Source organism: Choloepus didactylus, chromosome 2 (assembly GCF_015220235.1).
Source record: "Choloepus didactylus isolate mChoDid1 chromosome 2, mChoDid1.pri, whole genome shotgun sequence".
NCBI lineage: Eukaryota > Metazoa > Chordata > Mammalia > Pilosa > Megalonychidae > Choloepus > Choloepus didactylus.
Genome location: NC_051308.1, coordinates 233,749,981 through 233,775,953, shown reverse-complemented (window position 1 = coordinate 233,775,953; position 25,973 = coordinate 233,749,981). Strand labels below are relative to the sequence as shown.

The following is a 25,973-nucleotide window of genomic DNA, read 5'->3' as shown; positions in this document are numbered from 1 at the left end:
GGGGAAAAAAAGAAAAAGCAGCCCTGTCCCAACAGACAAGCTGTGGCTCAACATCTGCTCACACGTACAAGGCTGAGACAGCACCCCAGGGGGGCGGACCTGATGCTAACCGTTGTCACCCACAGAAATGGGCCCGGGGTGCCAGTTTCAGGCTGCAGCTGTGGATTTTACAAGGGCACCGCCCTCCCCACAAAGGGCAGGAGGAGCTGGGAGTCAGCAGGCTGCCTCCACACTCTCAGGCGCCAACAGCCCCTTCCCGCCCCAAGGATGCCGCCAGCACAGCATGCACGGCGCGGGCCAGCGGGCGCCACCCTGCTTCGGAGGCGCTGAGCTAGAGGCAGGCGCTACTCCGTCCCCACCCGAGGGGAAAGCCTTGAGGAGAGTCAGGGCTTCCTCCCGCGTCTCCTGTTTCCGCCACCATCGCCTCCCCAGCAACAGAAGCCCACCAGGCTCTGGCTGAGCTCAGAGGGGCACAGGCCCAGGCGAGAGCAGGAGGCCACAGAGCAGGCTGGGCCCCTGCCGGGGAGGCCTGGCCCCCAAGGGCAGGGAGGGGCGCGGCCTGCCCTGGGTACTGGCAACGATGTTTGCAGGCCTTGGTGGAGGTGAGAGTGTGCCTGTCACAGAAGCCCAAGTGTGGGGATCCCTTCATGTTTATTTCATTTTGCTTTAACGGTGACTCTCAAAACCCAGAACTACAGAAAATGCACCCAGAATGAGAACAACATCCATTGAGCCCAGAGTCCTTTTAGATGCAGGAAATGAAGCCCAGAAAGTGTGTGTCTTGCCCAAGGCCCCTCAGCTGCTCAGAGACTGCCCTAACCTTCCCACACAAATGCCCGGCTATAATCGGGCACCGTGCCCAAGACTCCACTCAGCCTTTATCCTTGATCAGTGGGTCAGCCCTTGGGTGTCAGAGCCGGCTGCTCTTCTGATGGCCAGTGGCCTGCCCGGGCCCTCAGCCTGGGCAGCCTCCCCAGGAATTCATTTGGCCCTGGGGTGCCCCTGCAGAAGGCGACCACTCCGGCACAACTCAACCACGCAGACAGTGGGAGGCAGTGCCTGGGGCTGGTCACCAACAACCCCTCCCCTCCCTGAAAGCACCTGCCACACCTCCTGGGCAAGTGCTTCCCTTCCAGGTGAATCTGGAAGGGGCCTGTGACGACTCCAACCAACAGGATGCAGCAGCAGCAATTCTGCATCAGTCCCATGTCCAGTCCTTAAGAAGCCTGGAAGATTTGGCTTTTGCTCTCTTGGAATCAGCTGCTATGCCACAGGGACATCCAGGCTCTCTGCTGGAGAGACAACATGTGGAGAGGCTCTGGAGGACAAGACGCCCACACGGAGAGGCCACGGGGAAAAGAGCTGAGGCTCCCGGCGTGAAGGAGGCGCCTTCTTGGACCTTCCAGCGCCACCAGCAGCTGCAGGCTGCCCCGGGACTGACCTCAGCAACACCACTGGAGCAAAAGAGCTGCCTGGTCAACCCTCAAAATCATGAGAAGCAATTAATCACTGATGGTTCAAGCCACCAAGTTTTGCAGGGTGGAGGGGTGGGGTGGTCTGTTAGGCAGCAACAGATAAGTAAAACCTATGGCAAAACTACAAAGAAACGGGAACAATTAACAAAAAAAAAATTGGAATAGTGGTTCTATCTTGGGGGAAGGGAAGCAGGGATCTTCTGAGGTCCCAGAAGCGCTACTTCTTTCCTGGGATATGCCTGGGTTTACTAGTTAAACATGGGGACGTTTCATATGCTTCTGTATGAATGACATAGTTCAAAACGGAACAACATTTTTAACAAGAAAAAAGTGAGGCACAGGTACCAGGCCGACGCCAGCGTGGCCAGGGCTTGCAGCCAGAGGCGGGTTGTTCTCAGTTTGTTTTGGCCTCTCCCGCCGGGGCCGGGGCCACTACGAGCAAGGTTTCAGGACAGCTGACAAAGCCACCAGGCCCAGGGGGGTGGGATACAGCAGGGCTGGCTCCCAAAAACACAAACCAGTCCCTTGGCCTTCAGCTGCAAAGCATCCACAGGCTACTGACAAAGGAAAAGTCTCTCCTGAGGCCATGAAATCCGCCTGCTTGACAAAATCTGAACTCAGAGTCCCCAGAAACAATGAAACGGCACGTGCGGAGTCTCCTCAACAGGCCAAGTGCCTGCATCTGAGTCCATAGCCACTCTCATGGAGCCTCTGCTGTCTCTGAGACTTCCCAACTTGTGAGGCAGTTCAGCATCGCAGAAGCAGCAGAGCCTCTGGGTTCAAGGCACATGAGGACTCAAGTCCCGGCTTTGCCACCGACGACCAGGGGATCTCGGCAAAGCTTCCTTGTCTGCAAGATGGGGCTAAGATGCTCCGTCACAGAGCTGACACGGGATTGCATTAAATGACATGTGCAAAGGGCCTGTACAGTGCCTGGCACAGCATAAACACCCGGCAAACTACTGCCAGGAAGCAGCGATGCAGATTACAGGTGTTTCAGGCCAAAGACCCTATCAGACCGTTTCCACATACCCTTTTATTTTGGGTGCCTTGGGTGCACTCAATAACTATTTGTAGACTTGACCTTTTAAGAAGTTGTAATCACAGCCCAATATTACTCCTTCTAAATGCAAGCTGCAAAAATCCAGCAGCCACATCTGCACAAAGAAAAGGAGGAAGAAAGGGAGGGGGGACTGAGCCAGAACCACTCAGAGCGATTTTCTCTGTCCGGGAAGCACTTTACATTGGACCACAGCTCTTCACAACCCTGAGGGTGTTCCTGGGTGCAGGCCGCCCCTGACCAAACTCCAAGTGACTCCATCCTAGAGTCACATGGGCACGTGTCACACATGAAATATCACCCTGATGATTAGCAAGCACTCAACCACAGGCAGGGTTTCCAAAATGCCACATACAGGGAAGCCATGAAGCCAGGAAACAACTGGCTTACCACAAGGGTCTCCCCAAATTATGGTCCCTAGCCCCCTGAACATGCTGTGACCAGCTCCAAGCCTGGACAAGCACATGGCCACCAGCTTCCAGTTGCTCAGAGTCCTTGATTTTCTAGAAATGCAGGTGGCTCCTGTATATACTGTAGCACACATAAACTCAGGCCAAGGAAATGGGAGTTTAGACCAAGTCAGCCTCACAAGCATAAAGCCTACATGCCCGATCCCTACCCCACCCCAGTTTTACAACTGGCCCCTTTGCATTGCAATGTGGGCAGAGAAGCCAATATCAGCAAAACCAGTCCTTCCAGCACTCACTCCTGGCCCAGCAAATGCAGCTGTCTTACTAGGCTTGTGTTTCTCAAACTTTGAAAATCAAATTTCCCTTTAGATACATATAAAAGTCTGATTTATCCTCTCCCAACAACCCTAGATTCTGATATGGCACCTCCTGCTGGACAATCCCTCCCAAACCTTGCGAACCTCTGCATGCTACTACCAGTCAAGATTTGGTTGTGTTTCTTTTTTCTGAAGTTTCTATTACAAAAAACAAAACAAAACAAAAGTTTCATAAAAATGTCTAAATATAAAAGTAAATTGTGACACAGACTTTGTTTTTCAAACCACACAATTCCACCATGCCTAAGATTCCACCACACTTCTGAAGAGGAGGAGACATTCCCTGCCCTAACTGCTGCTGGATGCCACTGCCTGGGAGTCTGGCCCAGTGGGAAGCCTCGTGGGTGCAGAAGAAAAGGGCTATCCTGTATCCAACTCAGAGTCCATTACGCTCGTCCTTGCTCCAGGGGTACTCAGGAGCTTGATGCAGGATAAATTAAGGGCCACACTACCAAACAAAGGCAGACCGAGTCGGATGTGCCCAGTGCCCAGTGTCTGATCCATTCCCCTACCTCTGTCCCCCACCCCGCCACACACCCACATGCAGTGCCACAGATACTCCCAGAGCCTCCCCACGCACAGCAGGGTGACCTAAACACAGCCTGAAATTACAGGTGTCGCCTCATCTCCTCTACCAGGTTAACAAACTCACCGCAGGACCAGTCCTTATAACACCTAAACCAAGACCGTGCTCTCAAATGGTTACAAATCAGTTTGGGGAACAGGCCCTGGGGGGACCATGATTCCTTCCATTTTGAGTTTGACAGACTCGATGTCAAAATACTCCAAGGAACCTTATGTGATAATAATTGTACTTGTGATGCTTGTTGACTGAGAAAATAAAAGACAGAAAGCCACTATGAAAATGAATCTATTAATCAAACAGCATCTCTGCCCCTTTGAGAAACAAGTCTGTCCATATGACCACATGAGTGAGACATTTTCCCATATACAGAAAATCTGTGGTGTGAGGCAGCTGCACAATTGCTCATAATGCTTGCAGTGCCCTCTAGCCTCAGACCATAAATTAGGAAACTGGTATAGAGAAAAGACTCATTAAGTTCACAAACATATAATGGGAGCCTACTCAGTGCTTTTCATATGGGCTGGCAATAGAGCTTTGAGTCTAGCGGAAAGAAAGATAGTAAATCAACATGTGACAATGTCGGGTCCCAAGTGCTCTGAAGAGCATCAAAGCACACTGAAGGGACAGAGGCGAGAGGCCTCTGAATATTTAAGAAAGGGGTCAAGGAGGACCTCTGAGGGGTGACACTTAAACAGAGACCTGAGTGAGGTGGACGAGCGAGCCATGCCACTGTGAGCCTGGGGACCGTTCCAGACACGAAGAAGAGAAAATGCAAAGGCCTGAGACCAGTGTGGCCCTGGCAAAGAGTGGGCTGGAGAGGAGTAAGCAGATGGGGGAGTGAGATAAGCAGGGAGGGCAAAGTGGGAACTGAGATCACCCTGGGTCTCAGCAGCACATTAGACTTTGGAGTTTCTTCTAAGTGTGCTGGGATGTGCTGGGAGAGTTGAGAGCAGAAGACTGACATTTTTAAAGTGCCACTTTGGCTGCAATACTCAATAATGAAAGTCTGAAAGATCAGAAAAAAGACAAGGATGCCCGCTGTCACCACTGCTATTCAACATTCTACCAGAAATTCTAGCCAGAGCAATTAGGCAAGAAAAAGAAATAAAAGGCTTCCAAATTGGAAAGGAAGAAGTAAAACTTCTTCTGTTTAAAGATGACATGATCCTAAATCTAAAAAATCCCAAAGAATCCCCACAAGAAAGCTACTAGAGCTAATGAATGACTTCAACAAAGTGACAGGGTACAAGCTCAATACACAAAAATCTGTGATGTTTCTATACACCAGCAATGAACAATCCGAGAAGGAGATCAAAAAAGCAATTCCATTTACAATAGCAACTAAAATAATCAAATACCTAGGAATAAATTTAACCAAGGATGCAAAGGACTTGCACATGAAACACAACAAACTACTGCTAAAAGAAATCAAAGACCTAAATAAAAGGAAAGACACTCCATGATCAAGGATTGGAAGACTTAATATTAAGATGTCATATAAATGGGATTGGGAAAGCCATAAGGACCACACTCCCCTTTGTCTAGTTTATGGATGGATGAGTGGAAAAATGGGGTAAGGAAACGAACAAAGGTACCCAGTGTTCTTTTTTACTTTAATTGCTCTTTTTCACTTTAATTATTATTCTTGTTATTTTTGTGTGTGTGGTAATGAAGGTGTCAGGGATTGATTTTGGTGATGAATGCACAAGTATGTAATGGTACTGTGAACAATCAAATGTATTATTTGTTTTGTATGACTGCATGGTATGTGAATATATCTCAATAAAATGAATATTAAAAAAAGATGGATGGATGGATGGATAGATAAGACAGAATGATAGAACAAATGTGGCAAAATGCTAACAGTTGGTAAATCTGGGTATCTGGTAGGGAGTACACTGGAGTTCTATGTATTGTTTCTGTATTATTTTTGTGACTTTCCAGTAAGTTTGAAATTATTTCTAAATAAAAAGTTAAAAAAAAAAAATGTCATGTCAATACTACCCAAAGTGATTTACAAAATCAATCCAATCCCAATCAAAATTCCAACAACCTTCTTTGTAGAAATGGGAAACGCAATGATCAAATTCATGCAGAAGAGCAACAGGCCCTGAATTGTCAAAACCTTCTTGAAAAAGAGCAACATTGGAGGACTCACACTTCCCAATTTTAAAACTTATTACAAAGCTACAGTAATTAAACAGTGTGGTACTGGCAGAAAAACAGACAAATACACCAACGGTATTGAACTAGGAGTTCAGAAATAAATCTCTGCTAGAATAAAAATTAAAATTCAAAAATCCATGGAGCAGTACAATGCAAACTGTGAACCCAAAGTTAAACCATGGACTATAGTTAATAGTACAATTATAAAAATGTGCTTTCATCAATTGTAACAAATGTAGCACACTAATGCAGAGTATTAATAATAGGGTAGTATATGGGTACCATGAATTTTATGCACAACTTTTCTGTAAACTCACAACTTCTCTAATAAAAGAAGGGAGGGAGGGAGGAGGGAAGAAAGGAAGAAAGAAACCTCTGCATCTTTGGCAAGGGAGCAAGTCCACTCAATGGGGGAAAGAAAAATCTCCTTAACAAATGTGGTACTGGGGAAACTGGATCTCCACATGTAAAAGGATGAAAGTGGACCCCTGCCTCACACCATATACAAAAATTAACTCAAAGTGGAACTAAAACTATAAAACTCTAGGAAGAAAACATAGAGGAAGATCTTCAGGACCATTGCATTAGGCAATGGATTCTTTAGACTTTACAACAAAAGCACAAGCAACAAAAGAAAGATAAATTGGACATCATTAAAATTTAAAAGTTTTGTGCATCAAAGGATATTATCAAGAAAGTGAAAAGATAACCTAAAGAACAGCAGAAAATATTAGGAAACCATATATCTGATAAGAGTTTAAACATCCAGAATATATAAACAACTCTTGCAACTTGACAACAGTAAAAAAAAAAAACTCAACTTTAAAATGGGCAAAGGACTTGAACAGACATTTCTCCAAAGATATACAAATGTCAAAAAGCACATGAAAAGATGTTCAACATAATTAACCATCAGGGAAATACAAATCAAAACCACAATGAGAGAACACTTCACCCCCAAAATGGCTATAATCAAAAACAAAAAGAAAAAATAACTAGTATAGGCAAGGATGTGGGAAATGTGGCAGGAATGTAAAATAGTACAGCTGCCATGGAAAACAGTTTGGTGAATCCTCAGAAAGTTAAGTATAGAATTACCATTTGACCCAGCAATTCCACTTCTAGGTATGTACCCAAAAGAACTGAAAGCAGGGCCTCGAACAGATATCTGTACGCCAGTGTCCACAGCAGCATTAGTCACAACAGCCGAAAGGTGGAAGCAACCCACGTGTCCATGAATGGATGAATGGGTAAACAAAATGCTGCGTGCACACAGAACGGAGTGTGATTCAGCAGTAAAAAGCACTGAACTTCTAATGTGCGACAACATAGATGAACCTTGAAAACATTGTGTTGAATGAAATAAACCAGACACAAAAGAAGAAATACTGTATTATTTCACTTATATATAATAACTAGAATATGCAAATTCATAGAGAAGGAAAGTAGATTACAGGTCACCAGGGGCAGGGGTGGGGGAGGCAATGGGGAGTTACTGCTTAATGGGTGCAGAGTTTCGGTTTGGGGTGACAGAAAAGTTTTAGTAATGGATGGTGGTGATGGTAGTAGCACATTGTGACTGTAACTGCTACCACTGAAAGTGATTAAAATGGGAAATTTTATGTTGCATATATGTTCCCATGGCAAAAGTAAAAACAAAAATAAATCAACTACAGAGCACTTTTCAGCGCCAGGTGCCCTGCTGGGGGTTGGTGGCTCCGTGAGGAATAAGGGCAGCTCTGAGCCCGACCCTCGAGGAGGAAGCCCCGGATTCTCCCCCTCCCAGGGATGAGCGCTGGAAGGCCACCGAGTGCCCCCGGCCCCCGAGGTAAAGGTCAGCCTCTGGGAAGACAGGGAGCCACAGCCTGAAAAAGCCCCGGAGCAAAGGCAAGAAGGTGGGGGTGCACAGGCAAAGGTGGGGTGCAAGCTAAGGAATGGGGGGCACGCTAGGGGAACGGAGTGGGGGGAGCAGGTAGCACACCTCAGCGTCACAAAAGTAAGGAGTGAGTGGAGAGAGGGGCAAGAGATGCGGCCAGAGGGACAGGTGGAGCCAGGCGCAGGGGCATGCCCAGGGACGCGCCCATCCTCGGCAGCCGGAGCCCTCCCAGGGTTTCCAGCAATGGAGGCCACAGTCAGACTCACATCTCCACAACGTCACTGTGGCTACAGTAGTAGGGAGAACAGACTGAGAGGGGGAGACCAGAAGCAGAAAACTACGTTAGGAAGTCCCCCAGAGCCAGACCCTCCAGCGGTGAAGAATGGGACCATGTCACCCACGGCCGACATGGCGAGGGCTTAGCTAGAGCCCAGAATCCCACACACACGTTCATGGCTCTTTCTAAGCAGACTGGGCAAGTGCCTTCCCACTAAATGTTTTAGCACCCTTTGCAAGTTTTAAGTTCCTCTTCTTGGAGTTGCTTGAAGTCCCTTTACCACTTCTGGACCACTCCTGGGGGAGGCTGGGCCAGGCTGTTTGTCCGAACCACACACTCAGGCCAAGGATTCATCTCTTACTCAAAAGAAAATTTCTACAGAGCCAGAGCTCTGAGTCTTTTAATCCTATTTACCATAAAACCTTTAAGACATTTCTTTAAGACCTGGTGGCTGTAAAGTTCTCAATAGGAAAAAATTTCTCATGAGGGAAATGGAAAATCATGGTAATTTGCACAGAGGATGTGTCACTGGGGAAAACTTTATGAGCAAAAGGTCCTTAAAGGAACAAAACTGAAAATCCCCTAAACAGCAGTTCTTACCCAATTTTTCAGATACAGATAAACTCCTCTGATGTTGTGATGTACGCGAAAGAGCCCTGCCCTAGGCACACGCACAGTTCTGTACACAAGTTCAGGGCTTTACTGACTCCTTGGACCCAGTTAAAAATTCCTGCTCTTTCCTCACCTGGGTTGTTGCTGATGTTCTCACAAACATTGAGGACTGGCGGTTTGGTGTGCCGAGCCCTCTATCTTGGGGCTTGCCCTTATGGAGCTCTTTACTGCAAAGCAGAGGCTAAACCTGCTTATAATTGTGCCTAAGAGTCTCCCCCTGAGTACCCCTTTGTTGTTCAGATGTGGCCCCCTCTCTCTCTAGCTAAGCCAACTCAGCGAGTGAACTCACTGCCCTCCCCTCTACGTGGGACCTGACTCCCAGGGATGTAAATCTCCCTGGCAACGCAGGATATGACTCCCAGGGATGAATCTGGACCCAGCATTGTGGGATTGAGAATATCTTCTTGACCAAAAGGGGGATGAGAAATGAAACGAAATAAAGCTTCAGTGGCTGAGAGATTTCAAATGGAGTTGAGAGGTCATTCTGGAAGGCATTCTTATACACTATATAGTTAACCCTTTTAGGTTTTAATGTATTGGAATAGCTAGAAGTAAATACCTGAAGCTATCAAACTCCAACCCAGTAGCCTGGACTCTTGAAGACAATTGTATAATAATGTAGATTACAAGGGGTGACAGTGCGATTGTGAAAGCCTTGTGGATCCCACTCCCTTTTTTCTGGTGTATGGATGGATGAGTAGAAAAATGGGGACAAAAAACTAAATGAAAAACAGGAGAGATGGGGGATGATTTGGGTGTTCTTTTTTACTTTTATTTTTTATTATTTTTATTCTTTCTGGTATAAGGAAAATGTTTAGAAAATGGATTGGGGTGATGAATGCACAACTCTATGATGGTGCTGTGAACAGTTGATTGTACACCATGGATGATTGTATGGTATGTAAATATATCTCAATAAAACTGAATTAAAACAAAACAAAAAAAACCCTGCCCTGGAATCAAGCCAGAGCTAGGTAGGTACCTCAGGCAGGTTACTTAAATCTCTGTACCTCAATTTCCTTTCTGGAAAATGGGGATGATGATAAAAGTTCCTACTTCATAAAGTTGCTGTGGAAAATAAATGTGCCAAGTACTGAGACCAGCACGTGGCATGCAGCAAACACTCAATGCTGGCTGACATCATTCTCATTACACATAGATCCACATCAGCAATATTGACAAATTGTAGAAAAAAGGAGGAGCCCAGGCCTCTAATCCTTGCCCTATCTTCTAAAAGCGGATGTTGAAATATCGTAAGTCACCCAGGCGCCCATCACAAACACAATTTCAACCTGAAAAAAGACAAAGGCCCGTCCAGCTGCAATGCTTCTGCACTCAATTGGAACCAGAAGAAAAGACGTCAATGCTTAATACTTCATGACAAAAGCCACCTTCTTTTTACAAAGAACACAACGATTCTGGAACAGCAATGAGGCTTTCCTTGAGAAAGAAGACAGAATGTGACAATTTCAAAGGAAGGATTAGTTGTCCCATGATACTATTTAAGATTAAGAATGCAAGTGAGAGAGAGAGGGTGAGAGTGAGAGAGAAAGAGCAAGAGAGAGTGAGAGAGAGCGAGAGACAGAGAGCGACAGAGAGGGAGCAGATTCAATACAAATTGGAGGTGAATGTAGTTGGACTAAAATTAGCACATCCTTTTCACGTGACAGTTTTTTCTGGGTTTGTTTGCTCATTTGGATTAGCTAACTGCTAAGGTCCCTGGTAGTGCCAAGGCTTTAATAAATGTTGAATAAATGAATGATTTCATTAATGAGGTCGCCAGATTACAAAGACATGCATTTGAAGTGTAACAGATACACTGTGAGTGACAATAAAAATGAGATATTTATTTAGCATGAGCAGATTTCTTTTTGACTTAAAACTTTCCCTATAATATTAAGACTTCCAACTATGAACATGAACATGAACTATATATGACAGAAGCCAACATTAAATTATGCATTTACTATTCCAAACAGGATTAGAACTAAAGTTACAATTTGGTAAAACTTGACTGGAGGAAACTAAAGGAGTACGAGGATATTTTAGAGGACTGTTTAGAGGGATCTCAAAATCTCAAGTTAGGCTTAGACAAAGAGTGGTCAAGAATGGAATATCTGCAGTGTCCAATGACTGTTTGAAACTGCCCTGCTCCTCAAACGCAGATGCTGAAGTGTGGCCCTAGCACGGGCTCAGGCGAGGACCGGGGCAGATGACGAGCGTCTCAGGGCCACAGAGCTGCCCTCCAGGCCCTCAAATCCCCTCCACCTGCCACGGCAGTGAATCAGCAACTGCCTGCCGGAAGCCCCGGTAACCAGGACTCGCACCCTGGCATCTGTTCAGCCAGCCCCTGTGAAGTGTGAGCTTCTGAAAGAAACTTGGAAACCGCCCCCAAGTACAGCCTGGTTCACGGGCCTGGGGTGGCGGGAGGGTGAGGGAGCACGTGTGTATGCACACCACACACACACACACACACACACGCACACACACACGCACACAGTGCCACGGCTACTGTGAGGGGGCCCTGCTGGGAAGGGAGGGTACACAGACTTAATTCTTAAGGCTGTGAAAGACTGGTCAGAAATCGAAATGTTCTGTTTCATTCACATTTCTAACCTTATCTTCCCAACTTCCCAAATGCAACTGTAAACTGGGGGAGAATATTTACAGCCTGTATGGTAAATAAGCGCAAACCCCCCCACCCCGATATATAAAAAGCTCCTGAAAATTAATCAACAATGAAAACACATGTCCATGCAAAAATACGTAATGTTCACAGCAGCATTATTCCTACCAGTCAGAAAGGTAGCAACAACCCAAAGTCCATCAACTGATGAATGGATAAATAAAAGGTGGCCTAACCATAATATTATTCAATAATAAAAAGAAGTACTGATACAGGCTACAACACGAATGAACTTGAAAATATTAGGCTAAATGAAAGCAGCCAGGCACAAAAGACCACACATATGTTATGATACCATTTATATGAAAATCCATAGGGATGGAAAGTAGAGGAGCAGTTGTCTAGGGTTGTGGAGGGTGTGGGGAATGGGGAGTGACTGCTAATTGGTGCAGAGTTTCCTTTTGGGATGAAGAAAATATTCTAAAATTGATTATAGTAAAATACTAAAAGCCAGTGAATTGTATACTTTAAGTGGGTGAACTGTACGATATATGGATTATATCTCAATAAAGCTGCTATAAAAATTAACCAACAAGAACAAAATTACTCTCCCAAAAGAAAAATGAGCCAAGGAAACGAACAGGCAATTCACAAGGGAAGTGGCCAACATACAGAAAAAAAGGTGTTCAACCTCACTAATAATCAAAAATATATAAATAAGCACAAGATACCACTTCCAGGATCTGACTGGCAAAGATCTAAAAGGCTGACAGTTTCCACTGTGGGCTGAGGTGTGTTCCCAGGCAGCAGGAGTACACTTTGTCTGGACAGCACTCTGTCAATACTGATGCAAATTTTAAATGTCTTCATTAGTTCAGTAAAAATTAATGACTGGATGTGAGTAACTGATCAGAGAGCCCAGCCCATGGAACAGATACTGCAATTACCCAATCTGCTGGGGTATCTTCTCCAGCCTGTAGAGAAATTGCTAGTCCTGGCTAAGGGTGTGTGTGGCACAGTGTGAGTAATAAGAAGCAGCAGCTAATAATGAGAAGCCCCACCATGCTAAGCACTCAAGGTGGGGTTACTAGCAAATCCATAGGCTCTTCATCTCCAAAAAGTGGCAGCATGTGGACTGAACAACTACCAACAGAGGCCACTAAGGGAAAACTGGACAAGCTGCCATCGTAACCTGCCAGGGCGACCTACCACAGGCCAGGTGCACTGCAAACTGTTTGACACATACGTGCTACCTCACTGAACTCTCAATAATCCAACGAGGATGGCGTTCATGTAACAACCCCCATTTTGCAGATGAGCAAACCAAGACTAACAGAGGCTGTCACCCACCAAGGTCTCACTGCTACACCCAGACGTTAAAGCCAAGCCTATCATACTCTAAAAACTGCTCTTTCCGCCATAGACAAGGTCAAAACTTCTGCAGGCAGACACAGAATGCCAGATCAATGAACCATTAGTCTGTCCCATAAGGGCAGTTTCACTGTCATTAATAGGCATTTGCCCAGCCCTTTTCCTTATACTACTGGAATGTTACAAAATAGCTTATAAAATCCAGAAGTGAACATTACTAAATCTTAGTTCCAATCTTCAGAGATTTCCATGGTCAGACGAAACACAAAATTAAAACTACAAAACATTTCCACTTCTGGAAGCGTGGTACACCGGGTACTCTGGCCAACTCTCCCACTGGCAACAACTACAAATGGGGAAGAAAATATTAAGACACCCTCTAAAATGCATCAAAGAACAGGCAGGTCAGTAGTGAATACTGAACAGTCAAAACAAAGCTAAGCGAGCCACCAGAAGGTTCTGGAATACTAACTCAGAAATAATGATGTGCACCACTGGGGAGGAGAGTGAGTGCACACTGCTAATATCCAATCCAGGCTGGGGGCCCCGTGGCAGGATTTGTACCTCCCAACCGCTTCAGCCCTCATTCATTCAGCCCTCTTGTTAGGATGTTTATTTCGTTTTCTAGCTCTTTGAGAACTCAGTGCTGGCACATATTCCCACACTTAACACTCAGTCTATTTTCTCATTAGAAAAGATTAGGAAAAGAAAAGAGAAATGTGTGGAGGTAAAATGCATGCTGTTAGTATCTCTCTTCCTGCCATCAGCCTATGAAAGACCTGTGATGGTTAGGCTCAAGTGTCAACTTGGCCAGGTGATAGTACCCAGCTGTCTAGTCAAGGAAACACTGGCCTAACAAGTGCTGTGAGGACGTTTGAGGCTGGTTAATAAACCAATAGGCTGGTTTATTAAATTATCAGTCAATTGACTGCAGCTGTGACTGATGACTCACCAAAGGGCGTGTCTTCCACAATGAGAGAATGCAATTGGCTGGGTTTAATCCAATTAATCAGTTGAAGACTTATAAGCAAGACAGACAGAGGACCTTCACTTCTTCTTCGGCTGCCCAGTGAAGAGTTTCCTGAGTTCATCAAATATGTTCGTTGAAGATCCCAGTTCATTTCCTGAGGAGTTCGTCGAAGTTGCCAGTTCATTTCCTGAGGAGTTCATCGGACATCTTCCTTGAAGTTGACAGTCTGCTGACTGCTCTACAGAATTTGGACTCGTGCATACCCACAGTTGTGTAAGTCACTTTTACAAATTTGATAGTCAGAGACACCTCTCATTGATTCTGTTTCCCTAGAACCCTAACTAATACAAGACCAAAAAGTTCATATCTTGGTGGAACCTTAATGACTCTACAATTTAGCACAGGGCCTGGCATGTAATATGTTCTCAATAAATGTTCTCAGTAAATGAGGAAACAAATGAGTGTTTCCTCCAGTTAGATTGTCCTCAGCTTATTTAAACTCACTGGTATGTTATAGCCAGGAATTTCACTTTAGCATAGCCAAAAGGGCATTGCAGTGTATTTATGATTAAGTAAAGGAGTGTTGGATTTGACAGGGTTGAGGAACACTGGGCCCCTCATCCTCCTCAGCAGACTGTCGGGGCTCCACTTGGGTACTTTGAACATAATCTCACTTAAGTTGTTACGTGAGGTTTGTTATCACCCCTAGACTATGAGCGCCTTGTGGGCAAGAAAACTATTTGAAGCACTCAGTTAATATTTGCTGCATGAGGAACAGGGATGAATAAATGAGATGACCACACAAACGCAGAAAAAAAAAAAAAAAAAAGCTAAGCAAAGGCTGGAGTCCAGAGAGCAGGTGCAACATTCAAGCTGGGTGCTGCTCCAAGGCATTTACACAACGGAGCAGGCTAGACCTCCCCCCTTTCCCAGCCAAGGAGGGGGCTCACACAGGAGAGTCCTCAGCATAAAGCTGGGGCCCCGACGGGTTACATCTCAGTGGAAAGACTGCCTATATCAAATCCTGGGGCTGAACCCCTGGGGGAGGAGGTCTCCTTTGAGAATTGGTAACTATTAGCTTCCAAATGGACTGTAACCCAAATTCACACATTCTAAAAGATAGACTTCAGGCAAATGAAAAGAGACTCCAGGAGGAAAGTATTAAATGCAAAAAGGAGTGGGGAGTAACAAAAGTGATAAATAGTAAGTGGGTAAATCTAAATAGACACTGAACTAATAATGTCTCATAAAATAAAAGAAGAACTAAAATACACAACTATAGAATATAAGTCAAGGAACAGTGATAACTGAGATGTTGATAAGTTACTTAAACAGAGAGATACATCATGTTCATGGATCAGGAGACTCAATATCATAAAAATGTCAACTCTATCCAAATAGATAAGTAATAAATTCAAAACAATTCTAACAAAATATCCCAGACTTCTTTATGGAATTTAACAAGCACAATCTAAGATGAACATTGACAAGCAAAGTGCCAAGGCCTTAACAGATATCAATTTTTAAATATTTTATTATAAAAATTAGTAATTAAGTCAGGGTGGTATTGGCACAGACAGAATAGAAAATAAAGAACCCAAAAATTGACCCACACAATTGTGGACACTTGGTATAGATAATGGTTACTGGTGACATTACAGATCTATGTGAAAAGGAAGCAATTTTCAATAAATGGTACTGGGACAATTTGGTAATACAAAAAAAACCAAAATCATATAATGTTTGGAAGGCAATATATAAAGTATTTTTATGAACCTGAAGTAGGGAGGAAGTTCTTAAAAAGAAACAAAAAGTGCTAACCATAAAGGAAAAAACTTACAAATGACCTTAAAATTAAGAATTTCTGTTCATCAAAAACGATCTAGCATGAAAAGATAAGCCACAAATTGGGAATGGATATTTGCAATGACACATAAAACAGACAAAGGATTAGTAACCAAAATAAAAAACCAACAAACAAAAATGTCTACATATAAAAAGATTAACAACCCAATAGAAGAAGAGCAAGAGAATTACAACAGGCATTTCAGAGAACTGAAACCAGAATTACAAGTATAAGAAAAAATGCTCAACCTACCAATAATCAGGGAATTTGCAAATCAAAACCACATGTCACACGTTGTCTGATACATGTGACAACACGGATGAACTCTGAACACATCATGTTTAGTGAAACAAGCTAGACATATAAAGGCAATTATTGGTTGACCTCACTGATATAAAATAATTAGAACAAGCAAATTCATAGAGTCAGAAACCAGAAACAGGTTACCAGGGGCTGGGGAGAAGGTAGGGAAGAGGGAGTTAATGCTTAAATTGTACAGAGTTTCTATTTGGGTCAATGGGGAAGTTTTGGGAATGGAAGACGGTGATGGTAGCACAACACTGTGAATGTAATTAACAGCACTGACATATATTTGAATATGGCTAAATGGGGAAATTTAAGGTTGTATAAACGCTACTAGAATAAAAACTTACAAAAACAAAAACACCATAGGACTGTACAGCACAAACAGTGTGCCCTAATGTATACTGTGGACTATTGTTAACAGTACAATTATAATAACATTCTTTCATCAATTTTAACAAATGTACACACTAATGCAAGATGTTAATAATAAGGGGAGTATAAGGGAACTCTATTTCTGCCTGATTTTTGTGTAAACCTACAACTTCTCTCATAATAATAGCAATTTAAAAAAACATGAGATATCATTTTACTCCCATTACATTGGTGAAAATTAAGTCTGATGATATCACTGTTGGGAGGATGTGAAGCAACCAGAACTCTTACACACTGCTGGTTGACAAGTTATCTGGGAAAACTGCCTTGGAAGCAATGTGACATTATTAGGTCAAACTGAAGATGGCAGACACCCCACGGTCCAGTTCCACCACCAGGTATATTCCCCAGAGAGGGACAACATGTTCCAGGAATGGGCCCAGCAGCACTGTGTGTTTCAGCAAAAACGTGGCAACAACCCAAATATCCATCATCAATGGAAAGGATAAACCAATTCGAATACAATGGACTGCTATTCATCAGTGAAAATGAAAGACCACTAAATGGGCGGACAGAAAAGTTTTGTTAATGGATGGTGGTAGTGATGGCAGACCATCGTGAATGTAATTAACACCACTGAACTGTATGTCATGTTACCACAATAAAAATAAAATTAAATTAAAAAGTGCAGGGTCTGGGGGAAAAAAGGAAATACAACTAGATGTAACAACAAAGATTTAATTTCAAGAACATATATTGAGCAAAATATTTAAGTCATTGAAGAAAGCAATATGATAATATTTATATTAAGTTCAAAAACATGCAAAATTAAACATCACATTGCTTAACAATACAAACACCCATGGTAAAACTATAAAGAAAAGCAAGAGAATGATAAAAGCAAAATTCAGAGACTACCGGGGGGGCGGGGGGCGGGACATGGGGAACTCTAAAGGTTAATGGTAACATTCTTTTTCTTAAACTGGGGGATGGATACGTGGGTGTTCCTTGTATCTTTATTTTTTATACTATACATATTCTTTTGTATCTTCTCAATATTTAACAGAAACAATTTACAAAACTAGACCATGTTCTGTCTTACTTTAACAATGTTTTGGAAGATTTAACTTGCAGAGCTGCCTGAGTGACAGGCGACCAGGAGAGTTCCTGACAGGGCCCCACACGGCCCTGAGACTGCTGAGATGAGAAGTGTGGTGGAGCTAAGGAAATACAGCTTCTCACTGGGCAGGACCTTGAAATCCGAGGACAGCCTTCCATTCAGGACAGGAGAGTCAACTGTTTAATATCTCAGTACAGTGGTGCAGGGAGTGGGGCGGGAAAGATCCTATTGCCAGACCATTCAAAAGCTGCCCATTGCTCAGTGCGTTTTTGCTGTTATAATGAACCCACCAAGCCTGCCTTCTGGTCTGGTCCTCTCTCAACTGGAATCCCCGCCGCTGAGACTGTCCCAGCTACTGTTGAGACATGAGCCAACAATTCTCACTCCTGACCATGCTCTTTGCTTCCTTCCCTTTAAGTTCAAGGTCTATAAACTTTCTTTCTTCATTTCCTATCAAGCAAGTTTGAATCTATCAGCCAAACCCTGTTTTTTTTTTTTTGTTGTTGTTGTTTTTCTATGTATCTGTGCTGAGTACATTTTTGAGGTGGGCTTTAATTCACCCTCAGACTGTTAAACCATTGATATCCCGAAAGAACTCCTAGGGAGCCAAGCACCTCTGCTGACCCTCAATCCACACTCTGTAGCCAATGCCGAAATCACTCTGGACTAAAATGCTTTATCTTTGACCACTCTCAATTCTATCAGTTAAAAATTGTTGCCAGTCAAAGAAGTAGATTCTGATCTCTGGGACAATATGCTTTACACACAAACGTATTTGGAGTTTCTTGTTTTTGCTAAGGTTGGGGTGTCTCCCTGTAGTGACGCCCATCAGCCTACCATGTGCCACTCTGCCAGAAGCCACATCTGTGTACCTCCTACCACCCATGCAGGCACCCCAGACCCCATCCCTTGGCGAATTCCAGGATTGTAGAGAATGGGCCACTGGGTCCTTTCCCTGGCAAACTTAAAACTCTGACGCTCTGTCCACAGAGGCTGCCTTTCCTCAGTGTTCTGAATGGGAGGGCTCAGGCGGGCCACTGGGAAGGCCTGGATACATTTGCACATGTGCAATGAATCAAGTCATCCTAAAACGGTCTCCCCTACGTATATGGACATATGCACAGACTAGCTCAGGAAGGATCCAGATACTGTGAGAGCTGTCGGGAGGGGAACCCACTCAGGGGTAGCGGGTGACTGGCTTTCATTCTTTAGAACCTTCTGATTTTTGTACCTTGGGCATGTATTCTCATACCAATTTTTTCCTTCTTTAACTTGACACATTTTCTCTCCTGACCCTCTCCAGAGTCCTCTTCTAACTAACACATAATAACACTAGTTACCCATTATGAGTCAGAGACTCTACTCAGCACTTCACCTGCATTATCTCATTAACAGTTCCACTCAGAAAAGCTATGTGGGAGGTAACCACTCTCCTCATCTTAAACCGAGGAAACTGAGTCTTAAAGAGGTCAATTACTCTGTCTAAAGGCACACAGCCAAGAAGTATAAGAATCAGCCATGACGCCTACAGGCAACCTCTTTGTTGCTCAGATGTGGCCTTTCTTTCTCTAAGTCCAACTCGGCAAATACATTCATTAACCTCCTCCCCTGGAGGGACGTGACTCCCAGGGGAATGAATCTCCCTGGTGACGTGGGATGTGATTCCCAGGAATGAGCCTGGCCCTGGCAATGAGGGACTGAAAATGCCTACTTGACCAAAAGGGGAAAAAAAAGAAAGGTAACAAGCTGAGGTCACAGTGGCTGAGAGATCCCAAATAGAGTCGAGAAGCTATCCTGGAGGTTTCTCTTATGCAAGCTCCAGCTAGACATCCCAATTGGCCATAGTATGCCATGCCCTTAACAAAAGTAGTCCCCAAATACCCAGGTCCCTACCTGAGATTCTACAAAAGAGTCACTCATTAAGTTTTAACTCTCAGAAACTTAAATCCACTAGAGTGTTCCTATACCAGACAACTCCTAAAACCCAGAGGCAACGGTCTCTTTAAGATGAACTATCATATGCGGCCCCCTTTCCCATATTGTCGACACCCCCTTTTAATATGAACAAGTTAGGGTACTCATTGCCTAGAAACCCCTTTAGATGGAAAAAGAGATCAAGTGAGAGGAAGGAGTAGCAACAAACAAGATAAGATTGAACAAAAGTCTATGAACACTGAAACTTTGTATAATTATATATATATATTTTTGGATGCTGGGGTGTTGGAATGGCTGGAAGGAGGTAAATGACATGGTGGAACGGTAGCCTATAGCATCCTTTGGGATTTGCTCTACAGCTGCTCATTGAATTGTGCCTTGAAGGTCTTCACCTTTCTGTATAACACCTTGTATTGCATAATAAGGGAAGAACTGAAATTGTGGAACTGTAAGCCATAACAATTTTTGAAATTACTTATATGATTGCTTGTTGAGCTGTACATCAAGAGATGACACCTTTCCAAATGTATGTACATTATATTTTACAATAATGGAAATGGCTGAAGTAGTGGAACTGTGATCCATGACATTCTTTGAAATTTGCTAACCACTTGTGAAATCGTACATGGAAAGTTATCACTGTTATGTATATATGTTAAAGTTCACAATTTTAAAAAATGGAAAACAAAACAAAACAAAAAAAACAGCCACGAGCCCAGATGTGTCTTGGAAGTTCTAACTCACTTTGCTGTACTGCAGTGGTTTCAATCATGAGTGATCTTGCCGTCCAGGAGACATATAGCAATGGGTGGAGATGTTTTTAATTGTCACAACTGGAGGATTACTATCGGCATCTTGTGAGGAGATGCCAGGGATGCTGCTAAAATTCCTACAATGCACAAGAAAGCCTACTCCCCTCCAAAAAAAAATAATAATAATAATTGTTTGGCCCCAAATGTCAAAACCGCCAAGGCTGAGAAACCCTGCTGTACTGGAAAAAGACAGAAAGACAAGAGAAATCATCTTCTGACCCAAACTCTCCAGTGTGTTCACCATGTCTACTTCCCATCTCATAATCAAGTAACAAACAAACCATCAGGTCCTCCTCTCTCTCCAGTCAACATGCCCAACCCCTCAGCACATCAGGGTTCTCTCCAGCCCCAAACGCCAGTTCCTCTTCAGCCAATCAAGGCCAATCATCCATCCGTCCAACAGCACTTACTGAGCACCAGCTAAGTGCCAGGAAATGTTCTATGCAGTGGGTATATCAGTAGAATAAGACCCTGTCCCCATATCCAAGATGCTATTGGTCTAATGGGGAGACAGACAAGGAAACCTGCAACTACAGCAGGTGAGAAGCGTATTAGCAGAGATAAGTCCAGGATGCTACGAAATCACAGAGGAGTGGCTCCCAACTCGGCAGGGGGGAGGTAGGGGAAGGACTGGGTATGCCTCAGAGAAGTTTTCCCAGAGGCAACTGAGCGTGAAGGAATTAAAAAGGCAGAGGGATCCTCCCCTTCCCGAAGAACTCCCAACCAGAACTTTCAGGGCATGGTCTCTGAAGACTCCACAGAGTGAAGAGTTTAATAAGAACGCTTGGTGAACTCCTGAAAGAAAAGAGATTTCGGACTTCATTCCACTGCAATCGCCTTCTAACTGGCCTCTCTGACTCAAACTCGCCAGTACCTTGCAGCAGGATGTAGCAAACACTAAGTGCCTACTACAAGCGGACACTGTGAATTCCATACCTGGCCTCACTTAATTCTCAAAACAATTCCATGAGGTAGATATTTTTATACCTGCTTTGGAAATGAGGAAAGCAAAGCTCAGTAATGAAGTATCTGGCCCCCAGGACAGAGAGCCAGTAAACAGGAGCAGGGATTCACATCTGCCTCCAGGGCCCTGGGCTTCCTCCCTCTGAGGGGATCTTTAAGGTTATCAGTCAAAACAAAAAGCTGTTCATGTCATTCACTCTAAATCTTTGCCACCTCAGTAAAGTCTTCCAATGTCAGTCAATTCTCCTTCTGTGTGCCCAGGCACTGTTGAACAGATCTCAGAAATAAAACTCTTCTCTATGTTATTTCTCTCAATGTACTATGTTTATCCACACAGCTAAGAGCTCCCTGCTCCCAGGATCCAGTCCCACCCATCTCCAGGTCCCCAGCACCCAGCATTGTGCCTGACATACACCAGGCCCAGGAAACACTGAGTGCACAAACAAACCCAGATGCTCTGGGCCCAAACAACAGAAACTGCCAGCCATGGAGAGACCCAGGCCCCTTTGACCAATTCAGTGGACTTGCCCTCAGGCTGGGACCAAGCATCAAAGTCAAAAATCCCTTTGCAGTTGAGAAGAGTAAAACTTTCCTCTGAAAATTATTTAGGACAGCATCACACAGGAGATGTAATATCTTCTTTCAGCCAGCTTTTCCTCCAGCACTGGAATAATCATAATTCATTCTTTGGTTGTAAACCAGATGCACTAGCTGGCTTATGTTTGGGGGCCATATTGTACAAAAATATGTATCTTTAAACATTAGAACCTTAAAAGGAATGAGCACATGCTCTGTGCTATCTTTTCTTTTCTGCCAAGTGGAATGTACACACAATGGCAGGAGCTGCAGCAGCCAGCTTACATCATGCGACGGAAGTCCAGGTTTGAGCAAGGAGAGCCACATGACTGAAGGAACACTGTTCCTGGATGACCTCTTGGAACATGCCCTACCAGCTTTGGACCACGTGCTTCTAGACTGTAAAGGGCGTAAGGAATACATCTCTATTTTGTTTCAGCTACTGTATTTTGGGATCACTTTGTTAGAGCATTTCAGACTGTACCTAAATAAAACAAGATGTGAGCATTGCCCAATGATTATCCCATGCTGGCCTTTATTGGTAAAACAATAACAATAATATTAAGAATTTCCCAACCAAACTGTAACTAGGATGGTGTTATAATTATATAATTATAAAGAAAAAACTTTCATGAAAGGGTGATTTGAATCATGTTGAGCCTAGAGAAAGACAGACAAACCAACCTCCTGTTTGTTTCATCTTGAGTATTACAGACATACCTCAGATTTCCAAACAGCCCAGGTTACTCTTTGCTGACAGTTTGTCTGCATATACTCCAGCTTGGCTCCCCTCCTCCAGCTCATTACCTGAATGAAAGACACCCAAGTGGAAAATCTGGTGAGAACCTGAGGAGTACCTGCTCCCTAAGAGCCACCCCCCTTTCGTTCATCCACCAAACCCAGGCAAGTGCAGAGCACTTAGCACAGAGCCTAGCACAGAGGTAGTTCTCATAAATGTCAAATTTTATTATTATTGGCCTGCTACTTGCCAGACACTGCTGGACACCTGAGACACACAGATGAATAAATCCAGGTTGGTCTCTATACCCAAGGAACTCTTGCTTAATGAAAGACATAACACAGTGTTAATAAGCAAAAAATAACTAGGCTGCGTCCAAGTATTACTGTAGGATTAACAATCCTCTGGGATGTCCCGGATACTCTGTTTCTCATTTCACACCTTCACCCTAGGTAATCATGCCCCCTTCCATGACTTTAGTGACTTTTGATGGATGACAACTACTAGATTGCCCCTGGACAGCTCTACTTGCATGTTTTACAGGCACCTTAATTTCAACATATTCGACTCTGAACTTATCTTCTCTCCTCAGACTTGCACCCTGGCCTATTTCCTATTGCACTGAGTGGCAACACCATCCTCCTCTCAAAAATTGGGGTCAATCTTGACTCCTCCCTGCCCTAACTCTCTCACTGAAGCAATCATCAAATTTTGTTAATTCTTCCTAACTCGAGGCCACCCTGTTTCTCACCTTGATTATTCTAGCAGTTTCTTAACAGGCCTCCAGGCCCACTCCTATTAATACATTCTTCACACTGCCAGAGTGATCTTTCTAATCCACAGATCTGATCCTTAAATGGCTTCCAACTAACCTAAAATTTAGAGTCCCTAACTTGGTTTACAGGGCCCCAGAGGCCCAGACCACAGCTTGCTTCTTCAGCCTTATCCCTCATCTTTCTCTTTCTCTAGGCAGAAAACTTAATTCGGTTATTAGACTGGCCTAAGCTTTCTCCCAAACTACATCGGCAACTTAGAATACCCTCCCCTTTCCTAAGCATCCTTCAGGTTTCAGCTTCCTGAGGAACAGACGTCACCCTGGATTTTCTGCCACTGACAGAGGTGCCCCTACTCTTTGCTCGCAGAGCAAGGAGGGCTTTCCTTCCAGAGTAGTATCAGAACTGCCTATTTACCTGCATGCCTCCCACAGGTATCCCTGAGCTCTGGGTGATCTGACAATATGAACAGGACAAAACACTTGTACAGCACTTATTTTGTGGCAGTAGTGTTCTAAGCACTTTGCACTTATTACTTAATTTACTCTTTATAACAAGCATGGGGGGGGGCAGATTTTACTATCATCTCTGCTTTAAGGATGAGGAAACCAAGGCAGAGAGAGAACGCCTAACATGCCTAAGGACATAGCACTGAGTCAGGATTCAAACCCGGCTTCACACTGCCAACCACTACTCTGGGATCGAATCTGTCTGGATCACTGCTGTATCTTCAGAACTTATCAGGTGCTTAACCACCGTCTGTTGAACGAACGAATGAATGAACTCGTCTTATACAAGGACAGTGTCTGCCACCACTCTGCCGGCATCTCCTACGCTCTCCAACCCTGGCCGGCCGGCGGGAGCTGCCCCCGGCACCTCGCCACCTCGCCTCCTCACCGCCGCAGAACGCCCACCCGCCGAGGCGCGCGGGGTCAAGGGGCGGTGACAGCCGGGCGGCAGGGGCGGAGATGCTACCAGCTGGGGAGTCACCCAGGCTGGAAGGCGACTCGCGCCCCCAAGCCCGAGCGGCCGATTCGCCTGCTCACTCCCCGCCCGCTTGCCGGGCGGCACCCCCACACAGCTACCCCGCACCCTCCTGCCCCCAGTGTCCCCTTAGCCCCAGTTCCATCCCATGCCACTTCCTTCCCCTCCCCCCCGCAACCGTCCCCCGCATCCCGCCGCGCCCCGTCCTTCACCGCCTCCGCCCGGGCTCCCCAGACTCCTTGGGCCCCGGGCGCTTGCCGACTCTCACCTGCCATGTCCTGGACCCCACTGCAGAGGGAGGTGCATCACGGCCGCGAGAAGGCCAGGGACTGCACTTTAGAGCAGACAAAGGGCGCCGCCATGTTAGAGTCGGGCGGAACCGACCTCGCTGGCTTCCCGGCTGCAACTTCCGGCGCATGCGCAGCGCCCGCGCTAGCTGCGCGACCGGAGACATGCGCAAGCGCGTAGCTATCCGGAAGGTCTACTTTATGGTACTTCTGTACTTAGAACTCTCCGCATTGGAACCCTACCTTGCTTTTCAATTCCAAATATAGTCTATCCTCATTATTCAAGGATTCTTTATTTTCGAATTTGCCTATTCGGTAAAGTTTACTTATAACTCCCAGATCAATACTAGCTGAGCTTTCCCTGACACTCTAGGACATGCGCAGAGGGCTAAAAATTTTGATCTCCTTCGTGCACGTTCCCAGCGGAAGTTGAACAAGGCGACACTGTTTCAGCTCTCCTACTGTAAGCAGGTGTCGTTTTCACTGTCTCTTTGATGCTGTGGTTTTTGCGTTTTTGTGCTTTTTGTTGGTGATTTTGCTGTTTATAGTGGCCCCCAAACGTAGCGTTGAAGTGCTGTATAGTGCTCCCAAGTGCAGGAAGGTTGTGATGTACCTTACAGAGATCGGCTTACATAAGTTTCCTGCTGCAGGCATGAGTTACAGTGCTGGTGGCCGTGAGTTCAGTGTTAATGAACCAACAATACAGTATATCCAGAAAAAGGAAGGGAAAGTTGCTGATCTGTACCGGAGGCCAACTGGGAAAGTGCTAAAGTAACGTCTATAGTGTGTGGTAAAGGCATGGAAAAGAAGGAAAAGTGGGTAAATTTGTGGATCCATGAGATGATGACTGATTAAAAAAAAAAAAAAAAAGTGTAGTCGACAGCATTGCTGGGAGACTGAAAACTAGAGAAATTAACAGTAACTTTACCCAGGGTTAGGAAAATATTAAACCCTTCCCAGCTAGTGCTGGCTGGCTCTCATGTTTCAAGATACAACAGAGCATTAAAGAAAAGTTAAACTTTCAGGCAAGGCAAGTTCTGCAGACCAGGAGGCTGCAGAAGAATTTTTAAAATACCCGCTAAATGGAGAAGGCTTCCGCAGCATAAAAAAAGAAGACATGGAGGAAATTTTAGTAGTGAGTGTAGTAGAACTCACCAATGATATCAGGATGTGAAGGCAATCTGTGCATCAGAGTCAGCGATGACAAGGACAGCAAAGAATGTCAGCCTGAGGCTCTAAGAAATGTCCCTCTTACAGTGGCCAAAATATCAGAATGGAATTCTGCCTTGGAAAAAAATGTCAGTGACATGGAAGAATGTGATCCTATGCTTGAATGGAGGCTCAAATTTAAGCACCTAACCTCTGCTGCATTTGCCCCTTACACGGAGACACTT

At 44.6% G+C, this 25,973-nt stretch overlaps 1 protein-coding gene across 1 annotated transcript in view; it reads right to left on the bottom strand.

Annotated features, from left to right (window-relative positions):
• Positions 1-24,691, bottom strand: part of ZBTB17 (zinc finger and BTB domain containing 17) — a 33,919-nt gene extending 9,228 nt beyond the window's left edge. The window contains 2 exon segments of the mRNA XM_037828422.1: positions 22,517-22,603; positions 24,561-24,691. The gene's annotated coding sequence lies outside the window, so the exon portion shown is untranslated.
• Positions 24,692-25,973: the final 1,282 nt, after the last annotated feature.